The sequence below is a fragment of the Carica papaya genome, chromosome 5 (assembly GCF_054855325.1).
Source record: "Carica papaya isolate Zhongbai chromosome 5, ASM5485532v1, whole genome shotgun sequence".
NCBI classification, from domain to species: Eukaryota; Viridiplantae; Streptophyta; class Magnoliopsida; order Brassicales; family Caricaceae; genus Carica; species Carica papaya.
The window spans coordinates 28,105,679-28,121,826 of record NC_142313.1 but is presented as its reverse complement, the minus strand read 5'-3'; the positions used below and the strand labels follow the sequence as shown (position 1 = coordinate 28,121,826).

General features: G+C 46.6%; 5 non-coding genes and 26 pseudogenes across 5 annotated transcripts; 14 read left to right on the top strand and 17 right to left on the bottom strand.

The window, feature by feature from the left end:
• The first annotated feature begins 556 nt into the window (after positions 1–556).
• LOC148258308 (5S ribosomal RNA) lies at positions 557–675 on the top strand. The gene has a single exon (XR_015820155.1). It is a non-coding gene; the product is annotated as a 5S ribosomal RNA (ribosomal RNA).
• A 563-nt stretch (positions 676–1,238) lies between these two features.
• LOC148258307 (5S ribosomal RNA) lies at positions 1,239–1,357 on the top strand (annotated as a pseudogene).
• Positions 1,358–1,919: 562 nt separating this feature from the next.
• Positions 1,920–2,038, top strand: LOC148258306 (5S ribosomal RNA; annotated as a pseudogene).
• A 209-nt stretch (positions 2,039–2,247) lies between these two features.
• LOC148258305 (5S ribosomal RNA) lies at positions 2,248–2,366 on the top strand (annotated as a pseudogene).
• A 561-nt stretch (positions 2,367–2,927) lies between these two features.
• Positions 2,928–3,046, top strand: LOC148258304 (5S ribosomal RNA; annotated as a pseudogene).
• A 563-nt stretch (positions 3,047–3,609) lies between these two features.
• Positions 3,610–3,728, top strand: LOC148258303 (5S ribosomal RNA; annotated as a pseudogene).
• A 560-nt stretch (positions 3,729–4,288) lies between these two features.
• On the top strand, positions 4,289–4,407 carry LOC148258302 (5S ribosomal RNA; annotated as a pseudogene).
• A 205-nt stretch (positions 4,408–4,612) lies between these two features.
• Positions 4,613–4,731, top strand: LOC148258301 (5S ribosomal RNA; annotated as a pseudogene).
• Positions 4,732–4,967: 236 nt separating this feature from the next.
• On the top strand, positions 4,968–5,085 carry LOC148258300 (5S ribosomal RNA; annotated as a pseudogene).
• A 204-nt stretch (positions 5,086–5,289) lies between these two features.
• Positions 5,290–5,408, top strand: LOC148258299 (5S ribosomal RNA; annotated as a pseudogene).
• A 563-nt stretch (positions 5,409–5,971) lies between these two features.
• On the top strand, positions 5,972–6,090 carry LOC148258298 (5S ribosomal RNA). Its single transcript, XR_015820903.1, has one exon. It is a non-coding gene; the product is annotated as a 5S ribosomal RNA (ribosomal RNA).
• Positions 6,091–6,299: 209 nt separating this feature from the next.
• On the top strand, positions 6,300–6,418 carry LOC148258297 (5S ribosomal RNA; annotated as a pseudogene).
• Positions 6,419–6,982: 564 nt separating this feature from the next.
• On the top strand, positions 6,983–7,100 carry LOC148258296 (5S ribosomal RNA; annotated as a pseudogene).
• Positions 7,101–7,304: 204 nt separating this feature from the next.
• Positions 7,305–7,423, top strand: LOC148258295 (5S ribosomal RNA; annotated as a pseudogene).
• Positions 7,424–7,879: 456 nt separating this feature from the next.
• Positions 7,880–7,998, bottom strand: LOC148258294 (5S ribosomal RNA; annotated as a pseudogene).
• A 205-nt stretch (positions 7,999–8,203) lies between these two features.
• LOC148258293 (5S ribosomal RNA) lies at positions 8,204–8,322 on the bottom strand (annotated as a pseudogene).
• Positions 8,323–8,882: 560 nt separating this feature from the next.
• Positions 8,883–9,001, bottom strand: LOC148258292 (5S ribosomal RNA; annotated as a pseudogene).
• Positions 9,002–9,236: 235 nt separating this feature from the next.
• Positions 9,237–9,355, bottom strand: LOC148258291 (5S ribosomal RNA; annotated as a pseudogene).
• Positions 9,356–9,564: 209 nt separating this feature from the next.
• On the bottom strand, positions 9,565–9,683 carry LOC148258290 (5S ribosomal RNA; annotated as a pseudogene).
• Positions 9,684–9,887: 204 nt separating this feature from the next.
• Positions 9,888–10,006, bottom strand: LOC148258289 (5S ribosomal RNA; annotated as a pseudogene).
• A 205-nt stretch (positions 10,007–10,211) lies between these two features.
• Positions 10,212–10,330, bottom strand: LOC148258288 (5S ribosomal RNA; annotated as a pseudogene).
• A 204-nt stretch (positions 10,331–10,534) lies between these two features.
• On the bottom strand, positions 10,535–10,653 carry LOC148258287 (5S ribosomal RNA; annotated as a pseudogene).
• A 562-nt stretch (positions 10,654–11,215) lies between these two features.
• On the bottom strand, positions 11,216–11,334 carry LOC148258286 (5S ribosomal RNA). The gene has a single exon (XR_015820675.1). It is a non-coding gene; the product is annotated as a 5S ribosomal RNA (ribosomal RNA).
• Positions 11,335–12,213: 879 nt separating this feature from the next.
• Positions 12,214–12,332, bottom strand: LOC148258285 (5S ribosomal RNA; annotated as a pseudogene).
• Positions 12,333–13,220: 888 nt separating this feature from the next.
• Positions 13,221–13,339, bottom strand: LOC148258284 (5S ribosomal RNA; annotated as a pseudogene).
• Positions 13,340–13,544: 205 nt separating this feature from the next.
• Positions 13,545–13,663, bottom strand: LOC148258283 (5S ribosomal RNA; annotated as a pseudogene).
• Positions 13,664–14,223: 560 nt separating this feature from the next.
• LOC148258282 (5S ribosomal RNA) lies at positions 14,224–14,342 on the bottom strand. The gene has a single exon (XR_015820390.1). It is a non-coding gene; the product is annotated as a 5S ribosomal RNA (ribosomal RNA).
• A 209-nt stretch (positions 14,343–14,551) lies between these two features.
• On the bottom strand, positions 14,552–14,670 carry LOC148258281 (5S ribosomal RNA; annotated as a pseudogene).
• Positions 14,671–14,874: 204 nt separating this feature from the next.
• Positions 14,875–14,992, bottom strand: LOC148258280 (5S ribosomal RNA; annotated as a pseudogene).
• A 560-nt stretch (positions 14,993–15,552) lies between these two features.
• On the bottom strand, positions 15,553–15,671 carry LOC148258279 (5S ribosomal RNA). Its single transcript, XR_015821162.1, has one exon. It is a non-coding gene; the product is annotated as a 5S ribosomal RNA (ribosomal RNA).
• Positions 15,672–15,875: 204 nt separating this feature from the next.
• Positions 15,876–15,994, bottom strand: LOC148258278 (5S ribosomal RNA; annotated as a pseudogene).
• Between the last annotated feature and the right edge of the window lie 154 nt (positions 15,995–16,148).

The window sequence follows — 16,148 nt, the reverse complement described above, 5'->3', positions numbered from 1 at the left end:
TTTTAGACGGGTCGTTCGACGTTACGCGCGACTGGAACTAGGGTCCCCTGGTTCATACGCAAATGTGAGTCAAGAAGCAGGGGCATTTTAATCGATATTAGAACGAGATGGAGAGATGCAGAGTGCACGCACAAGGAAACAAATGACGGGAGGGGGGATGGAGGGAGAAAAAGTGTATGTATTTGCAGCGCAGAATGAAACATGAGCAATCATACCAGCACCAATGCAACGGATTCTATCAGAAGTCCGCAAGTTAAGGGTGCTTGGGCGAGAGTAGCACTAGGATGGGTGACCTCCTACAAAGTCCTTATATTTCACCAATTTTCTTAGGAGCTCCTCGTGTTGCACCCGTTTTTTTGCAGATGATTCTTTCGACGATACGTGCGACTTGAATTATGGTCCTCAGGTTTATTCGCAAATGTGAGTCACGGCACCGTAGCATTTTACTTGATATTAGAACGAGCACGGGAGGTGCAGTGCGCACGCACAAGGAAACAAATGACGGGAGGGGGAAGAAAGGAGAAAGAGTTTATGTATTTACAGTGCAGAATTAAACCGGTGCGATCATACCAGCACTAATGCACCGGATCCCATCAGAGCTCTGCAGTTAAGTGTGCTTGGGCGAGAGTAGTACTCGGATGGGTGACCTCCTGGGAAGTCCTCGTGTCGCACCAATTTTTTTTCAGACGGGTCGTTCGACGTTATGCGCGACTAGAACTGGGGTCCGCTGGTTTATACGCAATTGTGAGTCAAGAAGCAGTGGCATTTTAATCGATATTAGAACGAAAAGGAGAGGTGCAGTGTGAACGCACAAGGAAACAATTGATGGGAGGGGGAGGGAAGGAGAAGTAGTGTATGTATTTTCAGCACGAAATGAAACAGGTGCGATCATACCAGCACTAATGGAACGGATTCTATCAGAACTCCGTAGGTAAGGTTGCTTGGGCGAGAGTAGTACTAGCATGGGTTACCTCCTGCGAAGTCCTTATATTTCACCCATTTTCTTGTGAAGTCCTCGTGTTGCACTCATTTTCTTTTTTTCAAATGTGCCGTTCGACGTTACGCACGACTTTAATTATGGTCCGCAGATCTATTCGCAAATGTGAGTCACAGCGCCGTGGCATTTTACTTGATATTTGAACGAGAACGAGAGGTGCAGTGCGCACGCACAAGGAAACAAATGACAGGAGGGGGAAGAAAGGAGAAGGAGTTTATGTATTTGCCGAGCGAAATTAAACCGGTGCGATCATACCAGCACGAATGCACCGGATCCCATCAGAACTTCGCAGTTAAGTGTGCTTGGGCGAGATTAGTACTCGGATGGGTGACTTCCTGGGAAGTCCTCGTGTCGCATTAATTTTTTTTCTAGACGTGTCGTTCGACGTTACGCGCGACTGGAAGTAGGGACGCCTGGTTCATACGCAAATGTGAGTCAAGAAGCAGGGGCATTTTAATCGATATTAGAACGAGAAGGAGAGATGCAGAGTGCACGAACAAGGAAACAAATGACGGGAGGGGGGATGGAGGGAGAAAAAGTGTATGTATTTGCAGCGCAGAATGAAACATGAGCAATCATACCAGCGCCAATGCAACGGATTCTATCAGAACTCCGCAGGTTAAGGGTGCTTGGGCGAGATTAGCACTAGGATGGGTGACCTCCTGCGAAGTCCTTATATTTCACAAATTTTCTTAGGAAATCCTCGTGTTGCACCCATTTTTTTGCAGATGATTCTTTCGACGATACGCGCGACTTGAATTATGGTCCTCAAGTTTATTCGCAAATGTGAGTCACGGCACCGTAGCATTTTACTTGATATTAGAACGATCACGGGAGGTGCAGTGCGCACGCACAAGGAAACAAATGACGGGAGGGGGAAGAAAGGAGAAGGAGTTTATGTATTTGCAGCGCGGAATTAAACGGGTGCCATCATACCAGCACTAATGCAACGGATCCCATCAGAACTCTGCAGTTAAGTGCGCTTGGGCGAGAGTAGTACTCGGATGGGTGACCTCCTGGGAAGTTCTCGTGTTGCACCCATTTTCTTTTTTTTAAATGTGCCGTTCGACGTTACACGCGACTTTAATTATTGTCCGCAGATTTATTCGCAAATATGAGTCACGGCGCCGTGGTATTTTACTTGATATTTGAACGAGAACGAGAGGTGCAGTGCACACGCACAAGGAAACAAATGACGGGAGGGGGAAGAAAGGAGAAGGAGTTTATGTATTTGCAGCGCGAAATTAAACAGATGCGATCATACTAGCACTAATGCACCGGATCCCATCAGAACTCCGCAGTTAAATGTGCTTGGGCGAGAGTTGTACTCGGATGGGTGATCTCCTGGGAAGTCCTTGTGTCGCACTAATTTTTTTTTTAGACAGGTCGTTCGACGTTACGCGCGACTGGAACTAGGGTCCACTGGTTTATACGCAAATGTAAGTCAAGAAGCAGGGGCATTTTAATCGATATTAGAATGAGAAAGAGAGATGCAGAGTGCACGCACAAGGAACCAAATGACGGGAGGGGGGATGGAGGGAGAAAAAGTGTATGTATTTGCAGCGCAAAATGAAACATGAGCAATCATACCAGCACCAATGCAACGGATTCTATCAGAACTCCGCAAGTTAAGGGTGCTTGGGCGAGAGTAGCACTAGGATTGGTGACCTCCTGCGAAGTCCTTATATTTCACCCATTTTCTTAAGAAGTCCTCGTGTTGCACCCATTTTTTTGCAGATGATTCATTCGACGATACGCGCGACTTGAATTATGGTCCTCAGTTTTATTCGCAAATGTGAGTCACGGCACCGTAGCATTTTACTTGAATTAGAACGAGCACGGGAGGTGCAGTGCGCACGCACAAGGAAACAAATGACGGGAGGGGGAAGAAAGGAGAAGGAGTTTATGTATTTGCAGCGCGGAATTAAACGGGTGCGATCATACCAGTACTAATGCACCAGATCCAATCAGAAGTCCGCAGTTAAGTGTGCTTGGGCGAGAGTAGTACTCGGATGGGTGACCTCTTGGGAAGTCCTCGTGTCGCACCAATTTTTTTTCAGACGGGTCGTTCGACGTTACGCGCGACTGGAACTGGGGTCAGCTTGTTTATACGCAAATGTGAGTCAAGAAGCAGGGGCATTTTAATCGATATTAGAATGAGAAAGAAATGCGCAGTGTGAACGCACAAGGAAACAATTGATGGGAGGGGGAGGGAAGGAGAAGGAGTGTATGTATTTTCAGCACGAAATGAAACAGGTACGATCATACCAGCACTAATGCAACGGATTCTATCAGAACTCCGTAGGTAAGGGTGCTTGGGCGAGAGTAGTTCTAGCATGGGTTACCTCCTGCGAAGTTCTTATATTTCACCCATTTTCTTGTGAAGTCCTCGTGTTGCACACATTTTCTTTTTTTTAGATGTGTCGTTCGACGTTACGCGCGACTTTAATTATGGTCCGCAGATTTATTCGCAAATGTGAGTCACGGCGCCGTGGCATTTTACATGATATTTGAACGACAACGAGAGGTGCAGTGCGCACGCACTAGGAAACAAATGACGGGAGGGGGAAGAAAGGAGAAGGAGTTTATGTATTTACAACGCAAAATTAAATCGGTGCGATCATACCAGTACTAAAGCCCCGGATCCCATCAGAACTCCGCAGTTAAGTGTGCTTGGGCGAGAGTAGTACTCAGATGGGTGACAACCTAGGAAGCCCTCGTGTTGCACCTATGTTTTTTCGGATGGGTTGTTTGACGTTACGCGCGAATGGAATTATAAACCGCTGGTTCATTTGCAAAGGTGAGTCACGGTGTCGGGGCATATTACTTGATATTAGAACGAGAAAGATAGATGCAGAGTGCACGCACAAGGAAACAAATGACGGGAGGGGGGATGGGAGGAGAAAGAGTGTATGTATTTGCAGCGCAGAATGAAACATGAGGGATCATACCAGCACTAATGCAACGGATTCTATTAGAACTCCGCAGTTAAGGGTGCTTGGGCGAGAGAAGCACTAGGATGGGTGACCCCCTGCGAAGTCCTTATATTTCACCCATTTTCTTAGGAAGTCCTCGTGTTGCACCCATTTTTTTGCAGATGATTCTTTCGACAATACGCGCGACTTGAATTATGGTCCTCAGGTTTATTCGCAAATGTGAGTCACGGCACCGTAACATTTTACTTGATAGTAGAACGAGCACGGGAGGTGCAGTGCGCACGCACAAGGAAATAAATGACGGGAGGGGGAAGAAATGGGAAGGAGTTTATGTAGTTGCAGCGCGGAATTCACCGGGTGCGATCATACCACCACTAATGCACCAGATCCCATCAGAACTCCGCAGTTAAGTGTACTTGGGCGAGAGTAGTACTCGGACGGGTGACCTCCTGGGAAGTCCTCGTGTTGCAACAATTTTTTTTCAGACGGGTCGTTCGACGTTACGCGCGACTGGAACTAGGGTCCGCTGGTTTATACTCAAATGTGAGTCGAGAAGGAGGGGCATTTTAATCGATATTAGAACGAGAATGAGAGGTGCAGTGTGAACGCACAAGGAAACAATTGACGGAAGGGGAAAGAAAGGAGAAGGAGTGTATGTATTTGCAGCGCGAAATTAAACAGGTGCGATCATACCAGCACTAAAGCCCCGGATCCCATCAGAACTCTGCAGTTAAGTGTGCTTGGGCGAGAGTAGTACTCGGATGGGTTACCTCCTGCGAAGTCCTTATATTTCACCCATTTTCTCGGGAGGTCCTCGTGTTGCACCCATCTTTTTGCAGATGATTCTTTCGACGTTACGCGCGACATGATTTATGGTCCGCAGGTTTATTCGCAAATGTGAGTCACGGCGCCGTGGCATTTTACTTGATATTAGAACGAGTACGGGAGGTGCAGTGCGCACGCACAAGGAAACAAATGACGGGAGGAGGAAGAAAAGAGAAGGAGTGTATGTATTTAAAGCGCAAAATTAAATAAGTGGCATCATACCAGCACTAATGCACTGGATCCCATCAGAACTCTGCAGTTAAGTGTGCTTGGTCGAGAGTAGTACTCGGATGGATGACCTTTTGGGAAGTCCTCGTATCGCAACAATTTTTTTTCAGATGGGTCGTTCGACGTTACGCGCGACTGGAACTATGGTCCGCTGGTTTATACGCAAATGTGAGTCAAGAATCAGGGGCATTTTAATCGATATTAGAACGAGAAGGAGAGGTGCAGTGTGAACGCACAAGGAAACAAATGATGGGAGGGGGGGAGGGAAGAAGGAGTGTATGTATTTTCAACACGAAATTAAACAGGTGCGGTCACACCAGCACAAATGCACCGGATCCCATCAGAACTCCGCAGTTAAGTGTGCTTTGGCGAAAGTAGTACAATGATGGGTTACCTTCTGGGAAGTTCTCGTGTTGCACCCATTTTTTTTTTTTAGATGTGTCGTACGACGTTACGCGCGACTTTAATTATGGTCTGCAGATTTATTCGCAAATGTGAGTCACGGCACCTTGGCATTTTACTTGTTATTTGAACGAGAACGAGAGGTGCAGTGCGCACGCACAAGGAAACAAATGACGGGAGGGGGGATGGAAGGAGAAAGAGTGTATGTATTTGCAGTGCAGAATGAAACATGAGGGATCATACCAGCACTAATGCAACGGATTCTATCAGAACTCCGCAGTTAAGGGTGCTTGGGCGAGAAAAGTACTCGGATGGGTGACCTCCTGCGAAGTCCTTATATTTCACCCATTTTCTTTTGAGGTCCTCGTGTTGCACCCATCTTTTTGCAGATGATTCTTTCGACGTTACGCGCGACTTGATTTATGGTCCGCAGATTTATTCGCAAATGTGAGTCACGGCACCGTGGCATTTTACTTGATATTAGAACGAGTACGGGAGGTGCAGTGCGCACGCACAAGGAAACAAATGACGGGAGGGGGAAGAAAGGAGAAGGAGTTTACGTATTTGTAGCGTGGAATTAAACGGGTGCGATCATACCAGCACTAATGCACCGGATCCCGTTAGAACTCTGCAGTTAAGTGTGCTTGGGCGAGAGTAGTACTCGGATGGGTGACCTCTTGGGAAGTTCTCGTGTTGCACCCATTTTCTTTTTTTCAGATGTGCCGTTCGACGTTACGCGCGACTTTAATTATGGTCCGCCGATTTATTCGCAAATGTGAGTAAAGAAGCAGGGGCATTTTAATCGATATTTTAACGAGAAGGAGATATGCAGAGTGCACGCAAAAGGAAACAAATGACGGGAGGGGGAAGAAAGGGGAATGAGTTTATGTATTTGCAGCGCAAAATTAAACAGCTGCGATCATACCAGCACTAATGCACCGGATCCCATTAGAACTCCGCATTTAAGTGTGCTTAGGCGAGAGTAGTACTCGGATGGGTGACCATCTGGGAAGTCCTCGTGTCGCACTAATTTTTTTTTTCAGACGGGTCGTTCGACGTTACGTGCGACTGGAACTAGGGTCCACTGGTTTATACGCAAATGTGAGTCAAGAAGCAGGGGCATTTTAATTGATATTAGAACGAGAAAGAGAGATGCAGAGTGCACGCACAAGGAAACAAATGACGGGAGGGGGGATGGAGGGAGAAAAAGTGTATGTATTTACAGCGTAGAATGAAACATGAGCAATCATACCAGCACCAATGCAACGGATTCTATCAGAACTCCGCAAGTTAAGGGTGCTTGGGCGAGAGAAGCACTCGGATGGGTGACCTCCTGCGAAGTCCTTATATTTCACCCATTTTCTTGGGAGATTGTCGTGTTGCACCCATCTTTTTGCAGATGATTCTTTCGACGTTACGCGCGACTTGATTTATGGTCCGCAAGTTTATTCGCAAATGTGAGTCACGGCGCTGTGGTATTTTACTTGATATTAGAACAAGTATGGGAGGTGCAGTGCGTACGCACAAGGAAACAAATGACGGAAGGAGGAAGAAAAGAAAGGGAGTGTATGTATTTGAAGCGCAAAATTAAACAAGTGGCATCATACTAGCACTAATGCACTGGATCCCATCAGAACTCTGCAGTTAAGCGTGCTTGGGCGAGAGTAGTACTCGGATGGGTGACCTCTTGGGAAGTCCTCGTATCGCGACAATTGTTTTTCAGATGGGTCGTTTGACGTTACGCGCAACTGAAACTATGGTCTGCTGGTTTATACGCAAATGTGAGTCAAGAATCAGGGGCATTTTAATCGATATTAAAACGAGAATGAGAGATGCAGTGTGAACGCACAAGGAAACAAATGATGGGAGGGGGGGAGGGAAGAAGGAGTGTATGCATTTTCAGCACGAAATTAAACAGGTGTGGTCACACCAGCACAAATGCACCGGATCCCATCAGAACTCCGCAGTTAAGTGTGCTTTGGCGAAAGTAGTACAATGATGGGTTACCTCCTGGGAAGTTCTCATGTTGCACCCATTTTTTTTTTTTCAGATGTGCCGTTCGACGTTACGCGCGAATAAACCTGCGGACCAAAAATCAAGTCGCGCGTAACGTCGAAAGAATCATCTGCAAAAAGATGGGTGCAACACGAGGACCTCCCAAGAAAATGGGTGCAACACGAGGACTTCCAAAGTGGTCACCCATCCGAGTACTACTCTCGCCCAAGCACCCTTAACTGCGGAGTTCTGATAGAATCTGTTGCATTAGTGCTGGTATGATCCCTCATGTTTCATTCTGCACTGCAAATACATACACTCTTTCTCCTTCCATCCCTTCTTCCGTCATTTGTTTCCTTGTGCGTGCACTCTGCATCTCTCTTTCTCGTTCTAATATCAAGTAATATGCCCCTGCATCGTGACTCACCTTTGCAAATGAACCAGCGGTTTATAATTCCATTCGCGCGTAACGTCGAAAAACCCATCCGAAAAAAAATAGGTGCAACACGAGGGCTTCCCAAGTGGTCACCCATCCGAGTACTACTCTCGCCCAAGCAAACTTAACTGCGGAGTTCTGATGGGATCCGGGGCTTTAGTGCTGGTAAGATCGCACCTGTTTAAATTCGCACTGCAAATACATACACTCCTTCTTCTTTCTTCCCCATTCCGTCATTTGTTTCCTTGTGCGTTCACACTTCACCTCTCATTCTCGTTCTAATATCGATTAAAATGCCCCTGCTTATTGACTCACATTTGCGTACAAACCAGCGGACCCTAGTTCCAGACATGTGTAACGTCAAACGACCCGTCTGAAAAAAAATTGGTGCGACACGAGGACTTCCCAGGAGGTCACCCATTCGAGTACTAATCTGGCCCAAGCACACTTAACAGCGGAGTTCTGATGGGATTCGGTGCATTAGTGCTGGTATGATCGCACCTGTTTAATTTTGCGCTACAAATACATAAACTCATTCCCCTTTCTTTCCCCTCCCATCATTTGTTTCCTTGTGCGTGCGCACTGCACCTCCCGTTCTCATTCTAATATCAAGTAAAATGCTACAGCGCCGTGACTCACATTTGCGAACAAACCTGAGGACCATAATACAAGTCGCGCGTAACGTCGAAAGAATCATCTGCAAAAAAATGGGTGCAACACGAGGACTTCACAAGAAAATGAGTGAAATATAAGGACTTCGCATGAGGTAACCCATGCTAGTACTACTCTCGCCCAAGCACCCTTACCTACGGAGTTCTGATAGAATCCGTTGCATTAGTGCTGGTATGATCGCACCTGTTTCATTTCGTGCTGAAAATACATACACTCCTTCTCCTTCCCTCCCCCTCCCATCAATTGTTTCCTTGTGCGTTCACACTGCATCTCTCCTTCTCGTTCTAATATCGATTAAAAATGCCCCTGCTTCTTGACTCACATTTGCGTATAAACCAGCGGACCCAAGTTCCAGTCGCGCTTAACGTTGAACGACCCGTCTGAAAAAAAATTGGTGCGACACGAGGACTTCCCAGGAGATCACCCATCCGAGTACTACTCGCTCCCAAGCACACTTAACTGCGGAGTTCTGATGGGATCCGATGCATTAGTGCTGGTATGATCGCACCCGTTTAATTTTGCGCTGTAAATACATAAACTCCTTCTCCTTTCTTCCCCCTCCCGTTATTTGTTTCCTTATGCGTGCGCACTACACCAACCGTGCTTGTTCTAATATCAAGTAAAATGCTACGGTGCCGTGACTCACATTTGCGAATAAATCTGAGGACCATAATTCAAGTCGCGCGTATCGTCGAAAGAATAATCTGCAAAAAAATGGGTGCAACACGAGGACTTCCTAAGAAAATGGGTGAAATATAAGGACTTCGCTGGAGGTCACCCATCCGAGTACTACTCTCGCCCAAGCACACTTAACTGCGGAGTTCTGATAAGATCCGGTGAGTTAGTGCTGGTATGATCGCACCTGTTTAATTTCAAGCTACAAATACATAAACTCCTTCTCCTTTCTTTCCCCTCCCGTCATTTGTTTCCTTGTGCGTGCGCACTGCACCTCTCGTTCTCGTTCAAATATCAAGTAAAATGCCACGGTGCCGTGACTCACATTTACGAATAAATCTGCGGACCATAATTAAAGTCGCGCGCAACGTCGAACGGCACATCTGAAAAAAAGAAAATGGGTGCAACACGAGAACATCCCAGGAGGTAACCCATCATTGTACTACTTTCGCCAAAGCACACTTAACTGCGGAGTTCTGATGGGATCCGATGCATTTGTGCTGGTGTGACCGCACCTGTTTAATTTTGTGCTGAAAATACATACACTCCTTCTTCCCTCCCCCCCTCCCATCATTTGTTTCCTTGTGCGTTCACACTTCACCTCTCATTCTCGTTCTAATATCGATTAAAATGCCTCTGCTTCTTGACTCACATTTGCGTATAAACCAGCGGACCCTAGTTCCAGACGTGAGTAACGTCGAATGACCCGTCTGAAAAAAAACTTGTGCGACACGAGGACTTCCCAGGAGGTCACCCATCCGAGTACTAATCTCGCCCAAGCACACTTCACTGCGGAGTTCTAATGGGATCCGGTGCATTAGTGCTGGTATGATCGCAACTGTTTAATTTCGCGCTGCAAATACATAAACTCATTCCCCTTTCTTCCCCCTCCCGTCATTTATTTCCTTGTGCGTGCGCACTGCACCTCCCGTTCTCGTTCTAATATCAAGTAAATACCACGGCGCCGTGACTCACATTTGCGAATAAACCTGAGGACCATAATTCAAGTCGCGCGTAACGTTGAACGGCACATCTGAAAAAAAAATGGGTGCAACACGAGAACTTCCCAGGAGGTAACCCATCATTGTACTACTTTCGCCAAAGCATACTTAACTGTGGAGTTCTGATGGGATCCGGTGCTTTTGTGCTGGTGTGACCGCACCTGTTTAATTTCGTGCTGAAAATACATGCACTCCATCTTCCCTCCCCCCCTCCCATCATTTGTTTCCTTGTGCGTTCGCACTGCACCTCTCCTTCTCGTTCTAATATCGATTAAAATGCCCCTTTTTCTTAACTGACATTTGCGTATAAACCAGCGGACCATAGTTCCAGTCGCGCGTAACGTCGAACGACCCATCTGAAAAAAAATTGTTGCGATACGAGGACTTCCCAAGAGGTCACCCATCCGAGTACTACTCTCGCCCAAGCACACTTAACTGCAGAGTTCTGATGGGATCCAGTGCATTAGTGCTGGTATGATGCCAATTGTTTAATTTTGCGCTTCCAATACATACACTCCTTCTCTTTTCTTCCTCCTCCCCTCATTTGTTTTCTTATGCGTGCGAACTGCACCTCCAGTACTCGTTCTAATATCAAGTAAAATACCACGGCGCTGTGACTCACATTTGCGAATAAACCTGCGGACCATAAATCAAGTCGCGCGTAACCTCGAAAGAATCATCTACAAAAAGATGGGTGCAACACGAGGACCTCCCATGAAAATGGGTGAAATATAAGGACTTCGCAGGAGGTCACCCATCCGAGTACTTTTCTCGCCCAAGCACCCTTAACTGCGGAGTTCTGATAGAATCCGTTGCATTAGTGCTGGTATGATCCCTCATGTTTCATTCTGCACTGCAAATACATACACTCTTTCTCTTTCCATCCCCCCTCCCATATCATTTGTTTCCTTGTGCGAGCACTCTGCATCTATCTTTCTCGTTCTAATATCAAGTAATATGCCCCGGCACCGTGACTCACATTTGCAAATGAACCAGCAGTTTATAATTCCATTCGCGCGTAACGTCGAACAACCCATCCGAGAAAAAAAAGGTGCAACACGAGGGCTTCCCAAGTGGTCACCCATCCGAGTACTACTCTCGCCCAAGCACACCTAACTGCGGAGTTCTTATGGGATCCGGGGCTTTAGTGCTGGTATGATCGCACCTGTTTAATTCCGCGCTTTAAATACATACACTCCTCCTTTCTTCCCCCTCCGTCATTTGTTTCCTTGTGCGTTCACACTTCATCTCTCCTTCTCGTTCTAATATCGATTAAAATGCCCCTGCTTCTTGACTCACATTTGCGTATAAACCAGCGGACCGTAGTTCCAGACGCACGTAACGTCGAACGACCCGTCTGAAAAAAAATTGGTGCGACACGAGGACTTCCCAAGAGGTCACCCTTCCGAGTATAAATATCGCCCAAACACACATAACTGCAGAGTTTTGATGGGATCCGGTGCATTAGTGCTGGTATGATAGCACCTGTTTAATTTCGCGCTGCAAATACATAAACTCATTCCCCTTTCTTCCCCCTCCCGTCATTTGTTTCCTTGTGCGTGCGCACTGCACCTCCCGTTCTCGTTCTAATATCAAGTAAAATGCTACAGCGCCGTGACTCACATTTGTGAATAAACCTGAGGACCATAATTCAAGTCGCGCGTAACGTCGAAAGAATCATCTGCAAAAAAATGGGTGCAACATGAGGACTTCACAAGAAAATGGGTGAAATATAAGGACTTCGCAGGAGGTAACCCATGCTAGTACTACTCTCGCCCAAGCACCCTTACCTACGGAGTTCTGATAGAATCCATTGCATTAGTGTGGTATGATCGCACCTGTTTCATTTCGCGCTGAAAATACATACACTCCTTCTCCTTCCCTCCCCCTCCCATCAATTGTTTCCTTGTGCGTTCACACTGCACCTCTCCTTCTCGATCTAATATCGATTAAAATGCCCCTGCTTCTTGACTCACATTTGCATATAAACCAGTGAAAACTAGTTCCAGTCGCGCGTAACGTCGTACGACCCGTCTAAAAAAAACATTAGTGCGACACGAGGACTTCCCAGGAGGTCACCTATCCGAGTACTACTCTCGCTCAAGCACACTTAATTGCGGAGTTCTGATGGGATTCGGTGCATTAGTGCTGGTATGATCGCACCTGTTTAATTTCGCGCTGCAAATAGATAAACTCCTTCTCCTTTCTTCCCCCTCCCGTCATTTGTTTCCTTGTGCGTGCGCACTGCACCTCTCGTTCTCGTTCAAATATCAAGTAAAATGCCAGGGCGCCGTGACTCACATTTGCGAATAAATCTGCGGACCATAATTAAAGTCGCGCCTAACGTCGAACAGCACATCTGAAAAAAGAAAAATGGGTGCAACACGAGAACTTCCCAGGAGGTAACCCATCATTGTACTACTTTCGCCAAAGCACACTTAACTGCAGAGTTCTGATGGGATCCAGTGCATTAGTGCTGGTATGATGCCACTTGTTTAATTTTGCGCTTCAAATACATACACTCCTTCTCTTTTCTTCCTCCTCCCGTCATTTGTTTCCTTGTGCGTGCGCACTGCACCTCCCGTTCTCGTTCTAATATCAAGTAAAATGCCACGGCGCCGTGACTCACATTTGCGAATAAACCTGCGGACCATAAATCAAGTCGCGCGTAACGTCGAAAGAATCATCTGCAAAAAGATGGGTGCAACACGAGGACCTCCCAAGAAAATGGGTGAAATATAAGGACTTCGCAGGAGGTCACCCATCCGAGTACTTTTCTCGCCCAAGAACCCTTAACTGCGGAGTTCTGATAGAATCCGTTGCATTAGTGCTGGTATGATCCCTCATGTTTCATTCTGCACTGCAAATACATACACTCTTTCTCCTCCCATCCCCCCTCCTGTCATTTGTTTCCTTGTGCGTGCACTCTGCATCTCTCTTTCTCGTTCTAATATCAAGTAATATGCCCCAGCACCGTGACTCACCATTGTAAATGAACCAGCGGATTATAATTCCATTCGCGCGTAACGTCGAACAACCCATCCGAAAAAAAATATAAGCAACACTTGGGCTTCCCAAGTGGTCACCCATCCGAGTACTACCCTCGCCCAAGCACACTTAAATGCGGAGTTCTGATGGGATCTGGAGCTTTTGTGCTGGTATGATCGCACCTGTTTAATTTCGCGCTGCAAATACATACACTCCTTCTCCTTTCTTCCCCCTCCCGTCATTTGTTTCCTTGTGCGTTCACACTTCACCTCTCATTCTCGTTCTAATATCGATTAAAATGCCCCTGCTTCTTGACTCACATTGGTGTATAAACTAGCGGACCCTAGTTCTAGACGCGCGTAACGTCGAACGACCCATCTGAAAAAAAATTAATGCGACACGAGGACTTCCTAGGATGTCACCCATCCGAGTACTAATCTCGCCCAAGCATACTTAACTGCGGAGTTCTGATGGGATCCGGTGCATTAGTGCTGTTATGATCGCATCTGTTTAATTTCGCGCTGCAAATACATAAACTCATTCTCCTTTCTTCTCCCTCCCGCCATTTGTTTTCTTGTGCGTGCGCACTGCACCTCCCGTGCTCGTTCTAATATCAAGTAAAATGCTACAGTACCGTGACTCACATTTGCGAATAAACCTGAGTACCATAATTCAAGTCCCGCGTATCGTCAAAAGAATCATCTGCAAAAAAATGGGTGCAAACGAGGACTTCCTAAGAAAATGGGTGAAATATAAGGACTTCGCAGGACGTCACCCATCCTAGTGCTTCTCTCGCCCAAGCACCCTTAACTTGCGGAGTTCTGATAGAATCCGTTGCATTGGTGCTGGATGATTGCTCATGTTTCATTCTGCGCTGCAAATACATAAACTTTTTCTCCCTCCATCCCCCCTCCCGTCATTTGTTTCTTTGTGCGTGCACTCTGCATCTCTATTTCTCGTTCTAATATCAATTAAAATGCCCCTGCTTCTTGACTCACATTTGCGTATAAACCAGTAGACCCTAGTTCCAGTAGCGCGTAACGTCGAACGACCCGTCTGAAAAAAAAATTAGTGCGAGACGAGAACTTCCCAGGAGGTCACCCATCCGAGTACTACTCTCGCCCAAGCACACTTATCTGTGGAGTTCTGATGGGATCCGGTGCATTAGTGCTGGTATGATCGCACCAGTTTAATTTCACGCTGCAAATACATAAACTCCTTCTCCTTTCTTCCTCCTCCCGTCATTTGTTTCCTTGTGCGTGCGCACTGCACCTCTCGTTCTCGTTCAAATATCAAGTAAAATGCCACGGCGCCGTGACTCACATTTGCGAATAAATTTGCGGACCATAATTAAAGTCACGCGTAACGTCGAACGGCACATCTGAAAAAAAGAAAATGGGTGCAACACGAGAACTTCCCAGGAGGTAACCCATCATTGTACTACTTTCGCCAAAGCACACTTAACTTCGGAGTTCTGATGGGATCCGGTGCATTTGTGCTGGTGTGACCGCACCTGTTTAATTTCGTGCTGAAAATACATACACTCCTTCTTCCCTCCCCCCCTCCCATCATTTGTTTCCTTGTGCGTTCACACTGCACCTCTCCTTCTCGTTCTAATATCGATAAAAATGCCCTTGATTTTTGACTCACATTTGCGTATAAACAAGTCGATCATAGTTCCAGTCGCGCGTAACGTCGAACGACCCATCTGAAAAAAAATTGTTGCGATACGAGGACTTCCCAAGAGGTCACCCATCCAAGTACTACTCTCGCCCAAGCACACTTAACTGCAGAGTTCTGATGGGTTCAAGTGCATTAGTGCTGGTATGATGCCACTTGTTTAATTTTGCGCTCAAATACATACACTCCCTCTCTTTTCTTCCTCATCCCGTTATTTGTTTCCTTGTGCGTGCGCACTGCACCTCCCGTACTCGTTCTAATATCAAGTAAAATACCGCGGCGCCGTGACTCACATTTGCGAATAAACCTGCAGACCATAAATCAAGTCGCGCGTAACGTCGAAAGAATCATCTGTAAAAAGATGGGTGCAACACGAGGACCTCCCAAGAAAATGGGTGAAATATAAGGACTTCGCAGGAGGTCACCCATCCGAGTACTTTTCTCGCCCAAGCACCCTTAACTGCAGAGTTCTGATAGAATCCGTTGCATTAGTGCTGGTATGATCCCTCATGTTTCATTCTGCAATGCAAATACATACACTCTTTCTCCTTCCATCCCCCCTCCCGTCATTTGTTTCCTTGCGCGTGCACTCTGCATCTCTCTTTCTCGTTCTAATATAAAGTAATATGCCCTGGCACCGTGACTCACCTTTGCAAATGAACCAGTGGATTATAATTCCATTCGCGCGTTACGTCGAACAACCCATCCGAAAAAAAATAGGTGCAACACGAGGGCTTCCCAGGTGGTCACCCATCCGAGTACTACCCTCGCCCAAGCACACTTAACTGCGGAGTTCTGATGGGATCCGGAGCTTTAGTGCTGGTATGATCACACCTGTTTAATTTCGCGCTGCAAATACATAAACTCCTTCTCCTTTCTTCCCCCTCCCGTCATTTGTTTCCTTGTGCGTTCACACTTCACCTCTCATTCTCATTCTAATATTGATTAAAATGCCCTGCTTCTTGACTCACATTTACGTATAAACCAGCGGACCCTAGTTCCAGACGCGCGTAACGTCGAACGACCCGTCTGAAAAAAAATTGGTGCGATACGAGGACCTCCCAGGAGGTCACATATCCGAGTACTACTCTCGCACAAGCACACATAACTGCGGAGTTCTGATGGGATCCGGTGCATTAGTGCTGGTATGATCGCACCTATTTAATTTAGCGCTGCAAATACATAAACTCCTTCTCCTTTCTTCCCCCTGCCGTCATTTGTTTCCTTGTGCGTGCGCACTGCACCTACCGTGCTCGTTCTAATATCAAGTAAAATGCTACGGTGCTGTTACTCACATTTGCGAATAAACCTGA